The sequence below is a fragment of the Lissotriton helveticus genome, chromosome 2_1, assembly GCF_964261635.1.
Source record: "Lissotriton helveticus chromosome 2_1, aLisHel1.1, whole genome shotgun sequence".
Classification (NCBI taxonomy): domain Eukaryota; kingdom Metazoa; phylum Chordata; class Amphibia; order Caudata; family Salamandridae; genus Lissotriton; species Lissotriton helveticus.
In genome coordinates, this window is record NC_136059.1 from 1074207089 (window position 1) to 1074222863 (window position 15775).

Consider the following 15775-nt stretch of genomic DNA (forward strand, 5'->3'; position numbering starts at 1 on the left):
TTGAAGATAATACAACCAGCTTTGAATGTGGCTCTCTGCGCCACGGGCAGCCAGTGTAAATTCTCTAGTCCTGATTTAATTGATTCCCATTTAGGTACCTTGCAGATCAGTCTGGCAGCTTGATTCTGCAGGTATTGCAGTCTTCTAAGTTGACCAATCGGTAAACCCAGATAGAGACTGTTTGAAAAATCAATATGGGAAAGAACTAGGGCATTGACTACCTGGATTAAAGCCGAGTCAGTAAGAAAATGTGCGATTTTTCTTATTTTCCTTAGTTGAAAAAATCCAGAAGAAACCACGGTACCGATCTGAGATTTTAGGGCAAGGTCCTCGTTGATGGTCACTCCCAAACTCTTTACTGTTTGAGATTTTTTGGGGGGAAGACCCATGTCAGAAGGCCAAAAGTGTGGGCTCCAACTAATCTCGCTCTTCCCAGGCAAGATCAGTTCGGTTTTCCCGGGATTTAATTTAAGATGGTTTGAGGACATCCAATTCTGAATGAAGATCATGGTTGCCTGAAAATTCTCTGCAGCATTGGTTGAGTTTAATACAAAAACCAACTGCAGGTCGTCTGCATAATTATATACAGTTAATTCATGCTCTCTTAAAGAGAACAAAAGAGGCCGCATATATAAATTAAATAATAAAGGGGACAAGGAAGATCCTTGAGGAACCCCACAGAGGGAATTATTTTTAGGGGCTGTAAAAGATCCTAGCCGAACCGACTGGGTGCGATCGGATATGAAACATTTTAGCCAGGCCAAAGCCGAGTCTAGGAGGCCGGCCTGTTCGACACGGTTGACCAGAATGGTATAGTCAACCGTGTCGAACGCTGCAGACAGATCCAAAAGCACCAAGGCTTGATGTAAATTTTTGTCGGCATTAGATCTTAAGGTATTCTGAACGGCCAATATTACTGCCTCGGTGGAATGACCGGGCCGAAAACCTGCCTGGTTAGGTTGTAAATAGCCAGAGTCTTCAACAAAATTTGAGAGGCTATTGGTGACATGAGCCTCCAAGATCTTAGATAAATAGGGCAGAAGTGATATAGGCCGATAATTAGTAAGGTCTGAGGGATCAATACCTGGTTTTTTTGTGAGGGGAATCAATAGGGCCTGCTTGAAACTGTTCGGGACTATCCCAGAGATAAGAGAGTTGTTAAGCAGTGGAATCATGCTGTCGGGGATTACCCGACCAATTTCTCTCATTATTTGAGGGGGGCAAACGTCCTCAGGAGATCCTGATTTGACTCTAGTCAATAAATCTAAAAAAAAATTTTTGTCAATTAAAGGAAAAGAATGTAATGTTAGAGGATTAAAAAAAATATCATCCAAAGGGGCGCAAGTTGGAAGTTTGGATATATTTTGTTTAATCAATAATATCTTTTCACTAAAGAAATCATTCAAAGAGTTACAGAGTATTTGTGAGGGGACTACTGGGGGAGAAGTTCTATCATCATTACATAATTCAGTCACAATCCTGAAAATTTCTTTCGCCTTATTAGTAGAATTTATAATTTTTGTAGAGAAATAAGCAGTCTTGTGATTATGTATAGTTTTTTGATAGGCTTTCCTAGTTAGGCAGTAAGCGGCCCTAGCTTGAGGGCAATAGTTAGTTCGCCAAATTCTCTCTTGTTGCCTCACTTCCAGTTTTAATTTTTTTAGCTCCGGCGTCAACCATTTATGTGCGTCCACGCCACGCGAGTTGCAAAAGTGAGTGAGAGGAGCGTAAATGTTAATGGCAGTGGTTAGCCATTCTTTAAGCCTATAATCGGCTATCTCCACATTAGAACTCTGTACAGGTAAAGAGGTATTGCAATAGCAACCAAAGTCCCCTGTGTCATGAAAGTTCTAGAATCCTGCACCACGCCTACACTAAAGATAGTATTCAGACTGTTAACCCCTGACACTGAAACCTGGGGAGGAACCCTGATCTATAGACCCCCTGGTCCAAAAACCAAATGTGTTAATCAGTTGTTAGACATTATAGCATCTCATTGTAATTGTTTATTAATTGGGGACTTTAACTACCATGCGGATTTAGTGTTAGACACCGACACCTGCCACTTAACCCAAGCAATGAATACACTTGGGCTAACACAGAGGACAGAGGGTCCTACACATCTAGCTGGTCACACACTAGATTTAACATTTACGAATTCTACGAAATAGACAACCAAAACCCCAGTTCCTCTATTATGAACGGACCACTATCTCTTGAAGTTTGGCATGTCCTTAAAACTTAATAGGAAACTAGACCCCAAGAGGAACACTCTAATTCGACCTTGGCGTAAACACACCCCTGAAGTGTTCAATACGCACTTTAAGCCTCCTCAGATCTCTTCCTTAGAGACAGTGGAACAAGCCACAAATATGCTGGAAACAGCTTTTGTGGCTGCTTTGAACAAAGCTGCTCCACTGTCTAAAGTAAGAGTAAAAAATAAAGCCTCTCCCTGGACTGCTCTGAAAACTGACAAGCAATTCAGTAGAGCAGCTGAATGTAAGTGGAGAACCACAAAAACTGAGGAAAAACGGAAGTCATACAGGTACTTTCACTGTAAATAAATAAAGAATATTAAAATTAAAATAGCAAAAAAGACTTACCTCACCCATAGAATAAATAATGCTGCTCAATCAAGCAAGGAACTTTATAAAATATTGAAAGAATTCACCACTCCCTCTGTGGAACAATCCTCCTTTCTTCCCTCCCAAAAGTGGGTAGACTCCATCGCTTTATTCTTCGATAACAAGATTAAGACCATCTATTCTTCTTTTCCCCTTGATGATTCAGACTCACATTGCTCAATCAACGACCTGCCTCTGCTGGCCTCACCTTTGGAAACAATAAGGGTCCCTGTGCTCACAGAATTTGACACCATAACTACTACCGATGTAATAGAAGGCCTGACCCATTCTCCAAAGAGCCTGCACCAAGCTTATGCCTTTAATCACCAATGTTCTAACCCAAATCTTGAACATGTCGCTACAACAAGCTAAGGTTCCTCTGAAATGGAAACAAGCCCATATCAAACCCATCCTAAAGAAACATTCAGCAGATCTCAACCTTCCGGCCAACTACCATCCAATCTTCCTCTTGCCTTATTTTGGGAAGGTGTTAGATCACCTTATTAATAAAAGGCTCACGGTCCATTTGGAGAAACACGGTCTACTTGACTCCTCACAATCTGGCTTTCGGGCTTCCCATAGTACGGAGACTGGGGTCATTGAGATCGTTGACAATATAAGGCTTACCCAGCCACCCTGGTTCTCCTAGATCTATCTGCCGCCTTTGATACCATCTCCCACAGCATTTTGAAACATCCGCTGTGGGAGGTGGGTATCAAAGGAAAAGCCTTTGCTTGGTTTGACAGCTATCTGGCTGACAGGTCTACCACTGTAGTTACCGACTCACTGACCTCCGGTAGTTACCCGGTAACGGTTGGGGTTCCTCAGGGCTCAATACTCAGTCCTATGTTGTTTAACCTTTACCTTACTCCTCTAGCTGGCATCATCAGAGCACACGGCTTTCAGACCGTATCCTACGCTGACGATACCCAATTGTTGGTCACCTGTGATGCTGACCTCGTCAGTACTCAAACCCGCTTCAAGAGTTGTATGGTTCAAATCAACAAATGGATGAATGCAAACAAGTTACAATTAAATAGTAGTAAATCAGAAATTATCTTGTTTGGAAGGGCCAAGGAATTTTGGTCACCGGACTGGTGGCCCACGGAACTAGGCATGTGCCCTCTTCCCAAATCATCTGTACCTAATCTGAGGATTACCATTGACAATTCTTTGTCCTTGAAACCCCATGTAAATCAGGTATTAGGGGTCTGTTTTGGGATTTTGCGTAATCTTTGCTAAATTTTCAAATGGATGCCCACGGAAGCAAGGAAACCGCTGGTGAAAGGTCTTGTTATCAGCCGTTTAGATTACAGCAATGCCTTGCTTATAGCTTTGAATGATGATCTGCTGACGAAGCTCCAGATTCTCCAGAATACGGCAGCAAGGCTGGTCCTTAATCTCCCTCGGAGAGCTCCATCTGCCCCTAATCTTTGGATCCTCCACTGGCTTCCAATTTGTCAAAGATGCCAATTTAAAATCCTGAGTCTTGTTCACAAGTCAATGTATGGGACTGGCCCATACTACCTGAAACAGAAACTTAAATGGTACTTACCTGGTAGAACTTTAAGGTCATGCTCCAAATCATGTCTTGTTCAGCCCCGCATTCAAACCTCATGTAACGGAGGTTGTGCTTTCTCATATCTGGCTCCCTTACTATGGAACAAACTACTAGAACACATTTCTTCCACTACTGACCACAAATGTTTCCGTAAGAATCACAAAACTTGGCTTTTTCCTTAGTAGCTACTAGTTGCAAATTGTTGTCTGATATACCATTTCGTCTGCTGCTAGCGCCATCAGACCTCACGGTGATTTGTGCGCTATATAAGAACGTTTGACATTTGACATTATGGGGAAGTCAAAATAGCAGCCTGTCAGAAATCTTTCGGTAAGAAACAAACAAAAATGCAGGAATGATATAAATTATCCACGTATGTAAACAGATGAGTGAGAACCTGCAATGCCCAACAACTCCTTTGTTAAATTATAGGAGGAAGCAAATCTGATCATTGTATAACTAAATGATATTTTAAAAAGTTGACTTGCAATATCCTTTTAATATAAGGCATATGGAACCAAATTTGTCAAAGAGTTGTGTTGCCCTTGCGACACACAACTGGGTGCAAGAGCAGCACAACTCTTAAGTTCTATTTATCAAGCGAAGCAAGGCAAACTTACATCACCCTGATGACTTGTTAAATCTAGAGTAACTCAAGGCAAAGAAAATCGCCGTGTTGCGTTACTCTGACCCAGGGTGGCGTTCCATGGTGGAGAGTAAGTGTGTTCACATGCATCCACTTATCGATTTTGGTGCATTCCCAGATTTACCATTACTAGTAGACCTGGGAATTCATCAAAGTGCTGCGCATCCCCAGGGGAGGCATAAAAAGGAGAAATACTTTATTTCTCCTAATTTTTTCCCATTTCTATGTGTGCTGTATTCTGCAGCATACACAGAGAGAAGAAAATGCCTCAAAGAGATTGTTTTTGTGCAGGAAGTTGTCCCTTCCTGCGCATAGTGCATCAGTGCAAGAAAAAAGACAGGAATGCACTGTATTAGGTTAAGTATGGAGCATTCCTGCCCTTTCCCTATTATGAAGTACAGCAAGTTGATTGCTGATCACTTTTCTTTTTAGAGGAATATATTTGTAGAAGGTATAGCCAGTTCCCATTTTCCTATTTTAAACAGCAGCTGTAATTATGCTGCATGGCCTGTCTTTCACCCTGTCTGTTGGCACTGGCAGCAGGCATTGTGAGGTGAGAAGTCAAATGTAATAACTTACTAATGTTGAGCAGCTACCTCATTTCTTTATTATAGGTGACTAGAGACTTCGAGACTTGAATGCAATAAGGGAAGTAGAGACTGTTGTTTAGACATAGATTGCCAGGTTTCCATTTATTATATTGTGCATTATATACAAGCACGCCATGAGATTAACAAGTCTGGTTTGTATGGAAATGGTTGTGTATTAACAAAAATTTCACTCAGAGTATTTTAGATTTTTTTTTGTGAATTTGGCCCACTTCCATGGTAACTTTAATGACCACTTCTGCAACATAATTTCTAACTTGGAATAGTATGATGCTGAAGCAAGCGTGACTTGCATGCAAAGAACAGCTTAGGTGTTTAGTAGGTCCGAACCTTACTGTCTTAATTTAAATGGTGTGAAATGGAAGTGTTCTCTTTTTTAAGGTTATATCACCATGCATCATCGTTTCATGTATTAAAGACACTCCTATTTTTTATTAAGTTGTCGTCAAACATCAGCTTCTCCGAACAAAAACATTTTGCCTCATTATACTTTTTTTTTGCTTATAGTAAATAATCCAATTTTGTAGCTAAGTATCAGCCTGTCACACTACTTTATAAAGACAAGTCCAATAATTTATTTTGTAGGATTCTGCCCGTATCAACAAGTCTTAAAATAGTCTTAGAAATGCACTGATGGTTTTCATTACTGTGACAATAAATGACTAATACTTGTATTTACCTTAAAGAGTTTTCCTTCCTGTAAAGTTAAAAATACATTTAAACCACACATTTTTATGTATGAATTGGTTTGCCGTGCTCTGAGTCAGTAATTTTCCTTACCTCTTTTAAAATCAATTTCCTGTACACTGTATTTACTAATAAATAATTTTATAAAAGGCCCACCTCACCCAATCTGCCAGTTCTAAGCACTGTAAATAGCATGTTTGCCAGTATGCCTTTTATTCATATCAGTGGATAGACCTCGGGAGGATGAAAAACTGGGTTTTGGTCCTACCCAGTGGAGGCTGACACAATGAAGTGGTGGTGAGTGGGTGAGGGTGCGGGAGGGGTCGGCTGCCTCCCGGGTTGCGCCTCCGTGTTCTCTTTCTGGTCCGAGGTTCCCAGCATACACTGGGATAGACTCACTGTGGGCTGAAAAGATGCTCCGCCCAGACCAGGGAGTCTGTGGGGTTTCTCCAGCCCGGCAGTTCAATGCATCCAGGCTTGAGAAACCTAAGTGTGCATGTGTGTTTGGCTGGCCTGAGAAGGCTGGCCAAACACATATGCGCATTTAGAGACAGCACATAGCACTCCTCCTCCCCCTCTCATGCCTCTGCCCCACCCCTCCGTGAACCCACTAGCTCAGAGCCGGCAAATGAAAAAAAAAACTATTTAGGTAATCATTTTATTTTTCACTTGTTGGCTCGGAGTCAGTGGGGTGACATACTCCGCAATTATAGAGGAGCCACCCCTGGGATTACCTGGTATCAAACTCCTGCCCTGCAGATCATACATACAAGTGCCATCTGCAAATGCTTCACACACTGAGCCCTTGCTGAGCTAGAAATAGTTCTTGTTCCAATCTTCAACTTTTTTTCTACATTTTAATTCACTCTCAATTACTTTCAAGGACAATCACGGTGTCATTATTTAAAAAAAAATATTCTTTTCTGTAGGTTATTAGTGCATAAAACAGTTTATTGATTGATTTATGTCATGTTTGTTAAAACAAACTTTACACAAATCTTATAATAGAATATAAACATCCCCTATAGAGCCTCCCCTTTTTCTTAATTCCCTCCACAAATTGCAAAATACTGTAAAATACACCTGAAAATATTAATAACTCATCACATAGAATACAATATCCTGAAACCTCTAAATTTGTAGTTTTCTAAATCTAGGCAAAGTAGTGCTTTGCTTGAATTATTTAAGGCTTTAGAGAATAATAATAATGCATCCGATTTTGAGTGGACTCCTGTTTTAGAGGGAATGGTAAGTCTGCTCCAATTTGACATTTCCATTCACTTCTGATGCTAGTAACAATTTCAATCTAGATATAGATGAGGTTTTCCTAAGCTCTTCTGATTCACTATCCCGTCATACTTTTCTTTTGACTGCACAAATGAAACTCAAGGTCCTTCAAGTAGCTCTCCTGACTTATTGGAACTTTCATTATTATTTGGAATTGTTATCTCTGATTTTTTATACCTAGGTTATTGAAGAATCAGGTCTAGAGCCATAAGACATGGTTGTTTTTTACATCATTAATAGGTTGTTTTGTGGTATCCTCTTTTACATAAAAAAAAGATGGCCATTTATGTGCATTTATGTGCTTCCTGCACAAAAACAATCATGTCAACAACACAGACACCCTTGCACCAAGACTGGTTGAGCATTAGTATTTTTGATGGAGGCCAAGTCATTGTCTTCTAAAACTGCTTTTTCATCCATAAGGCAGTCCAAAATCTTTCCTAAGAAATAATTGTTATTCTTTTTAGGATTTTACAGAATATATGCCTGTGCTGACTTTTACCACTTTACTCTATTTACTTCTATTAACTTTTTTCCAAGTTCAGTCATTTCTTAATGTCAGACATGCCTACCACTTACTGCAAGTTTCCAGTGGTCCCAGATTCAGAGGTTGGCAGACAGGCCTCTGTCTGCTCTATTTAGAATTGGACAGATTGTCAAGTTTCTGCTGGTGGTACACCCTCCTGCTCTGCAAGTGTAAACCTTCCAGTGACATCCGAAAGGACTTGCCGCCATTTGCGTAAATGCATCAGGCCCTCCACCTGTTGGACTTGGCCCTTTTTGCAGGGTCATCCCTTAACTTTTTGCCTTCCTCCTCTATTTTGTCTGACATGTATTTGTTGGTTTTATGACTCTGGACGCTTTACCACTGCTGATCAGTGCTAAAGTGCATATGCTCTCCCTATTATAAATTAATGTATGAATTGTTGATTCAATGATTGGCTGGTTTGGTTTGCCTGTCAGACCCTAGTACAGTGCACCAGGAGTGCCCAGGGCTTGTAAACCAAATGCACTGGGTGTGCCACCCACAGAAGAAGCCTGTAAAAGTGTGTCTCAGGTCTGCCATTGCATGGCCTGTGTTCAGTCTGGTACTGCCATGTTGACTGGGCAAGTGCACCCACTTGCCAGTCCCTAAACCTTCCCTTTTTTCATATCAGACACCCCTATGTTAGGCCCAAGGGCAAGGTGCATTGTAAGTATAAGGTAGGACATGCCCTGGTGTGTGTGGCATGTCCTAATAGTGAATTACAGCCATTTTCGTTTTTCACTATTACAAGACTACCTGTACTCCATAGGCCAGAATGGGCAGTTAGAATATTACATCTTATAATCCTATCTGACTCAGAGAACATGGTAGAAATTCGAGTTTAGTAGGCCTGAACTCAGAATGATAAAATACATATTTTAGTGAAGTTGGTTTTAACATTCTGTGTTTGAAAAAACCACTTTTAGAAAGTAGGTATTTTCTTGTCTAACTATCCAAACTTGCCTCTGCTAGGTTGTGTATTCCTTGTCTGGAGTTTCAGTGACAGGGCTGGGGGATTCCAGGAGACAGGGTGAGTCCGCCCAGTGGTGAATAGAGAGATCTGCATCTAAATGGGAGGGAGGAGTTGCACCTGGGATCTGAATAGGAGAGTGCCTACCCCCCACAGTGCTGGCTCCACCCCCTGTGGTGCGTCTGATGTCTCTGCCCTGCACTGTGAAAGAAAAGAAGCAATCATGTCAACAAAGTGCTCCAGGGCTGTGCTTTCCCTCCACATTGCTGGCTCCACCTCCTGTGGGGCGTCTGATGTTTCTGCCCTGCACTGTGAAAGGAAAGAATGAGTCTTGTCAACAGAGTGCTCCAGAACTGGTTTGGACTGGGCAAAGACCCCTCTGCCCTCAGAGGACAAAGGATTTTGGGGTATAAATATTGGGACCCTGATCCCAAGAAATTAGATCACTTTTGAACAAACAAGAAGAACCCTTTGCTGAGGAGAGGAACCTGTAGAAACTGAGGAGAGACTATTCCTAAGCTTAAGCGCTGCTTAGGGGATTGGCCTGCAGTAGTTATCTTACTGCCAAAGAGAGGAGAAAGGAACTTTGTGTACTTTACTTTCAACTTGTGAAGGATCTCCAAGGACTTGGAAAAGTTCTTGCCTCATGCTGAAGTCTCAGGGACAACAGACTTCAGCACCCAGCTCCCCAGAGTTCTTTGGAAGTGTCTGCTGCTGTTTTGGGCCTTCTGAGGGACTGAGTGTTGCAAGGAGCTGGAAGCTCGACTCAACAGGGAAAAAGCGTGTCGCCGTCACTGCTGTCGCACTTCTGAACAAGGGTGTTGCTCTGGAGCTGTCATATTGCACCGCATCGAGAGAAGCGTCTAGCAATGAAGACGAAGCGTGTCGCCGTCGCTGCTGCTGCTGCCGTCGCACTTCTGCCCAAGGTTGTCACCGCTGGAGCTGTCGTATTGCACCGCATCAAGAGAAGTGTCTCGCAATGAGGAAGAAGCGTGTCGCCATCGCCGTGGCTGCCGTCGCATCTCTAAACAAGGGTGTCGCCGATGTCGCTGTCGCATTGCACCGCATCGAGGAAAGCACCTCGCATCCCCGGAGCTGCTGCCGTCGCATTTCTGAACAAGGATGTCGCCGCTGCAGCTGACGCATCGAATCGAGACTTCTCGCATCATCGGAGAAGCGTGCCGCATCTGGAAGATCTTCACGTCTTTATTTCTTTGCACTGGAACTTTGCCGCATTTCCATCGCTGCAACATTACTTGCTGTGGAAGCGCAAAACTACCATCTTAAGTATAGTATTGTGGATTTCTGTCGTTTATTGGTCTTGTGTTAAATCTATATAAAGAATACTTATTTTTTATATAAACCTTGTGTGGTATCAATTGTAGTGTTGTCACTGGGTTACTGTATGTGGTCACAAATGCTTTACACACTGCTTCGGAGATAAACCTATCTGCTCATGCCAAGCTACCAAGGGGGTGAGCAGGGGTTATTTTACGAGTGTAATCCCCTTATCCTGACTAGAGGCAAGGGTCACTATTTGTCACAAGTACCTACCTGTGCCAACTAGAGACCCCCAAATCTAACACCACCAAATTAAAGCAGACTATCTGATGGCGTTTTCTTTCTTTTTGAGACCACCCGCAAATGCCTGGATGTATTTAACAAAAATGATCCCCAAGTCCAGTGAGAAAACTCGATGGTTGTATGAGTTATTAGTAATTGTGTTAGGAGATTGTTTTTGTAAAACAAAAAAGTTTACTGAGTGACAGTATGAAACATGGTTGTTGTACAGCTAAAATGTAGTGCCTTCCGTGGAACTGCAGTAGTTGGGTAGAGTGGTATTCTACTTACGTTACAGGGCACAAATAAATAATTATATATTGAGTGAATGTAGTGTAATATCTCTGGTATATCTATCTCTCTTTCTATTACTGCACATCCATGTAGTGGAGGTGAGAGCCAAAGCCTTCAATAGCACTCTTATCGCAGATGTACACATTCTGAAGACCACCTCTCATCAGCTTTCTTTAACTCTTCTACTTTCCCTCTTGAAAATTGGGTTTCCTTATTTTTCATGGGTAGCTGTATTTTTTTAGAGGACAAGAAGGACACATCTTGGCGTTCCTGCAGGAATGGTAAACATCCAATTGTGCCAGCTCCTCTAAAATCCTTTAGACTGGTCCTCCACCCATAAGTTTGTATTTTGTCTGTTATGCGCTCCTGAGCTTTGGTGGTTCTGAAGCGCAGAGTACCCCTTCCTTGCATACCTTGCCAAACTTAATAGAAGTGGGTGCGGTGTTAGAGGACAACGCAGGAGCAACTTCTGAAGCCTGTACAAGTGCGCAAGTGTGAGTGTGCAGGAGTGGCAGTGTGGCATTGGTGGCAGGGAAAGAGTAATTATGTGATGCCACTGGGGATGCAAGCACTGAGGCAAGCAAAGCGGTCACGTTGAAGAAGTGGGAGAAACACGAGCCTGTCTGAGTCACGTGTGAATAGTTTCAATCAATTATTTTCTGACATACACGCTGGATTAAATATTAGCATCTAAAATACAATCTAGAATGGAGATCAATGTAATTAAGTGGGTCTTTAAGCTTGGAATCCAAATTCCATTTATTTATTAGCTGATTTTCTTTGGCCTATTTCTTGGGGGCTGTTTGGGAGTATGTTTGGAAGTGTGTTGGTTGTAAATTGACCTATTTTAGAAAAAGGTTGAGTGCATACGGTAATAATGCAGGATACTCATCAATCATTGAGGAGGGAGAAGGAAATAATATGTGATCCATCCAGATTCCTTGGAATGTAATCTCGTAAATCAATTAGGGGGAGGGATCACTTGTCCTGCTAACCTGGATTTTTCAGGTAGGAAGTCTGTCCCTTGGTAAAAAACCCTCATGCACGTGAGTAGATGTTTTTTGGTAGCGGTATATCTTGGTTGTCCGCTATTTTACTCTTGTGTCTGCATAATCACAGGGTTAGTTGGTATGCAGCCTCCACCAGGAGGTAGTAACCCAAGATTAAAAGCAGTAGTGTCCAGTGATAAGTGGTAAGTGTGAGATTAAAATAACTCGGACAGCCAGATGCCGCTATTTATTATTCTGGATTCGAGTTAAAGGTGAAAATCCTGTAGATATGCGTAGGGAGCAAAAAAGTTACACATCCTAATACTAATTTGCCGTCAATTAACATATACACCCCACCAAGTTGTCAACTTGCATCTGTAGTACCATCGCATATCCAATGCTCATGTGGCAGGTACAAACAATGAGGATACCAATATGTAACCACCGGGCACCTTGGCAAATACCAGCTCACCTCGACCATTCGAACACTGTTAAATAATCTCCCAGCAAACCCCGTGATTAACCATAATTAGATTTGTAATTCCTGACTCTTTTATAATTGTTAAACAAAATTTGGCAAATAAACATGACAAAGACCTTTATTATAAATCTTTATTATTGCACAGGAACACAAAAAGCACATCGTAATATAAATACTCACCCATACCATAGTCTCTCTACACTTCCCATAGCCGGGAAAGTAATATAATCAACCCAAGAAGTAAACTAGTCCTACCAGGTCAAGGACGGCAGAGTCAGCACAAGTGGCGCAGGAGGCGAGGAGCTACAGGTACAGCGAGGACTGAGCCCTGTCTGGCGTCCTAACGGATAAGTACCATCCTCCATTACTAACTCCCTACCCCTTGTTTTTAGAATAGGGCCCCACTCCCAAGACTCCCTGGTCACCTGAGAAAGCACTTAATCAATACGCAGAGGTACGTGATATCAATGTCATAAGTAAGACAAGTTCCGGTGATGCGTGTGACTGTACTTTAACGGATCTTATAAGTAATGCCTGAGCGAAAGCCACGCACGTAGCTAACAATCAGACACCTCTATTTTTAAAAAATGCAAGCGCGTTTTGAGCACCGAACAGCACCTACTTTCTGTTAACTGCATAACGCCAATGAGTGCAGGCACAAAATGATATTGACGACCGCTTTGACTGGGTATTTTGAATATCGCTATTGAGCACTGACAATAAGCAGTGAGCATATATGTATCCCGTCAAGGCTGTTAATCATTTTTACGCAACGCCAGAACCAACCGGCGCATCAATAACGAATCAACTTGACATGCAAAAGGGTTTGAACTGATTTGATATCGAAACTAACTAGCGAGCAGCATGATATTTTGCGCTAAGGCAGCCAGTCTTTTACTAATACTATGAGCAAACAGCCATATGCTTACCTCTATCTCTACTGAAAATAAGGCCCACAGTATACACACCATTACCGGTCTGTGGGAATATATTGATAATGAGAAAGGATTTTTGCCAACTGATCGCAGAAAACGAGAATGAACATTGATGAAAACCAGGCACCTGAGTATGTGGTGTTTGTCTGCAAGATGTAGTGATCAATAAAGTATTGCCATTTGCATTATATACAGCACACTTGTTTATGTCCCATTACCTTCCCCAAGGTTACCCACACCTTTTTTATTTACAGGCACAACACTGACCTCTCAGAGGTAAAGGAGTAACACATCGCTTTACCACATACACACCACACGGTCCTGAAGAAAGCCCACCGACCTACCTAGGCATATAGGGCTGAAACATGTCGACCATTTAATATCTCGAAAAAGGATAGCGTGAGAATCTTAACAATTCTCGCTACGCATATCTACCGGATTTTCACCTTTAACTCGAATCCAGAATAATAAATAACGGCATCTGGCTGTCCGAGTTATTTTAATCTCACACTTACCACTTATCACTGGACACTACTGCTTTTAACCTTGGGTTACTACCTCCTGGTGGAGGCTGCATACCAACTAACCCTGTGATTCCTCCGGCACGGTCCCGCCTGGATGGAAACGGGCCATGGTCAAAGCGCTGCTGAAGAAACCCAGTTTGGACCCACTAGACTTCAGCAACTATCGGCCAATCTCCCTACTTCCCTGGCTGAGCAAGGTTTTGGAGAAATACATCAACAGCCATCTGGTCACCTTCCTAGAAACCAACCAACTACTAGATCCCACCCAGACAGGCTTCCGACCCAAGCACGGAACCGAGACCGCCCTTCTCATGGTCACCGAGGAATCCAGAAAAATCTTGGACCAAGGAGGATCAGTGGCAGTGATCCTCCTTGACCTTAGCGCGGCCTTTGACACGGTCAGCCATGACATCCTGCTGAACCGTCTGTCAAATGTTGGTGTCAAGTACAAGGCTTGGCTATGGTTCGAGTCCTTCCTGAAAGACAGATCCTTTCAGGTATTCGACGGTGCATCAGTGTCCACCAGCAGACCCTTAAGGTGCGGGGTCCCTCAAGGCTCCTCTTTAAGCCCGGCGCTATTCAACATTTATATGAGGCCACTGGCTGAGGTTGTTCGTCCATATGGAGTTAAGATCATCTCCTACGCGGACGACACCCAGCTGGTGGTCTCACTGGCGCAGGAGGCCAACATTCCCATAAGTGGAGGACTCTGTAAGTGCCTTGAGGAGGTAAAAAGCTGGATGTCTGCCTCATCACTCAAGCTAAACGGGGACAAGACGGAGCTGATGCTTCTAGGTTCTGCGAACCCAAGCTCCTTCAATTCCCTGTGGCCACCCTGTTTGGGTACCCCTCCTACACCCAAGGAAAACATTAGGAGTCTTGGGGTGTGGCTCGACAAAACCCTGTCATTTGACACACAAGCTACCAAACTTTCGGCCACTTGCTTTGGCCTGCTTAAAATGCTTAAAAAAATTCTTCATCTTCTACCCATGGAGGCTAAACAGGTGGCCATCCAGGGTCTGATCCAGTCCCGCCTAGACTTCAATAACGTCCTGTATCTCGCTGCACCAGAATACACACTGCGGAGACTTCAAACAGTGCAGAATTGTGCAGCCCGGACACTGCTCCAGCTCCCACGCAGACAATCCATCAGAGCTGGCCTGACCAGTCTACACTGGCTGCCAGTCCGACAAAGATTCCAATTCAAAGCCCTGCGTATCGCCCACCAGGCCTTCTGGGACACAGGCCCCATTATCACCCGCGACCTAATCTCTCACTACCATCCTAGTAGAAACCTACGGTCAACCCAGACCTTCATTGCCACCACACCCAGAATAAAAAGAGCCAGATCAGGCGGTAGGACCTTCGCCCATAACGCCTCCAGGTTGTGGAACGCCCTTCCCCTCCATCTGAGAGCTAACTCCAATCTTACCTCATTCAGGAAACAGCTCAAGACTCTTCTTTTCAACTCCCCACAGTCATTTCCTGGTACTATCCCCGCCTCTGCCTAATCATCTGTTGGTCCCTTAGCGCTTGGACGCCCCCGGGCATCAATCGCGCTCTATAAATCCACTTACAATTACAATTACTTACAATTACAATTACAATTATGCAGACACGAGAGTAAAATAGCGGAGAACCAAGATATACCGCTACCAAAAAACATCTACTCACGTGCATGAGGGTTTTTTACCGAGGGACAGACTTCCTACCTGAAAAATCCAGGTTAGCAGGACAAGTGATCCCTCCCCCTAATTGATTTACGAGACTAATGCAGGATAGACATATTGAGTGCGGCTTCTAAGAGTATACCAATGTGCGAGACGGATGCAGCCAGGTGTCAGGGTTTCACTAAACTGTATGCTGATGATGGCCCATACTTTTTTCACACTCCTGTCCTGAAATTGTAATGATAAATGCGGCAAAGGCAGGATGTAGGGAAAATAAGGAAAGATTTTGAGAGAGGTACAGCACAGTGCCTCGTTCAGAATCGTTGTGCACTGGATAGAAGCTCTGTCATTAGGTCAGATAATCACGGTAGGTGTATACTTGTCAGACGGTCTTAAAGGTACAAGAAAAAACA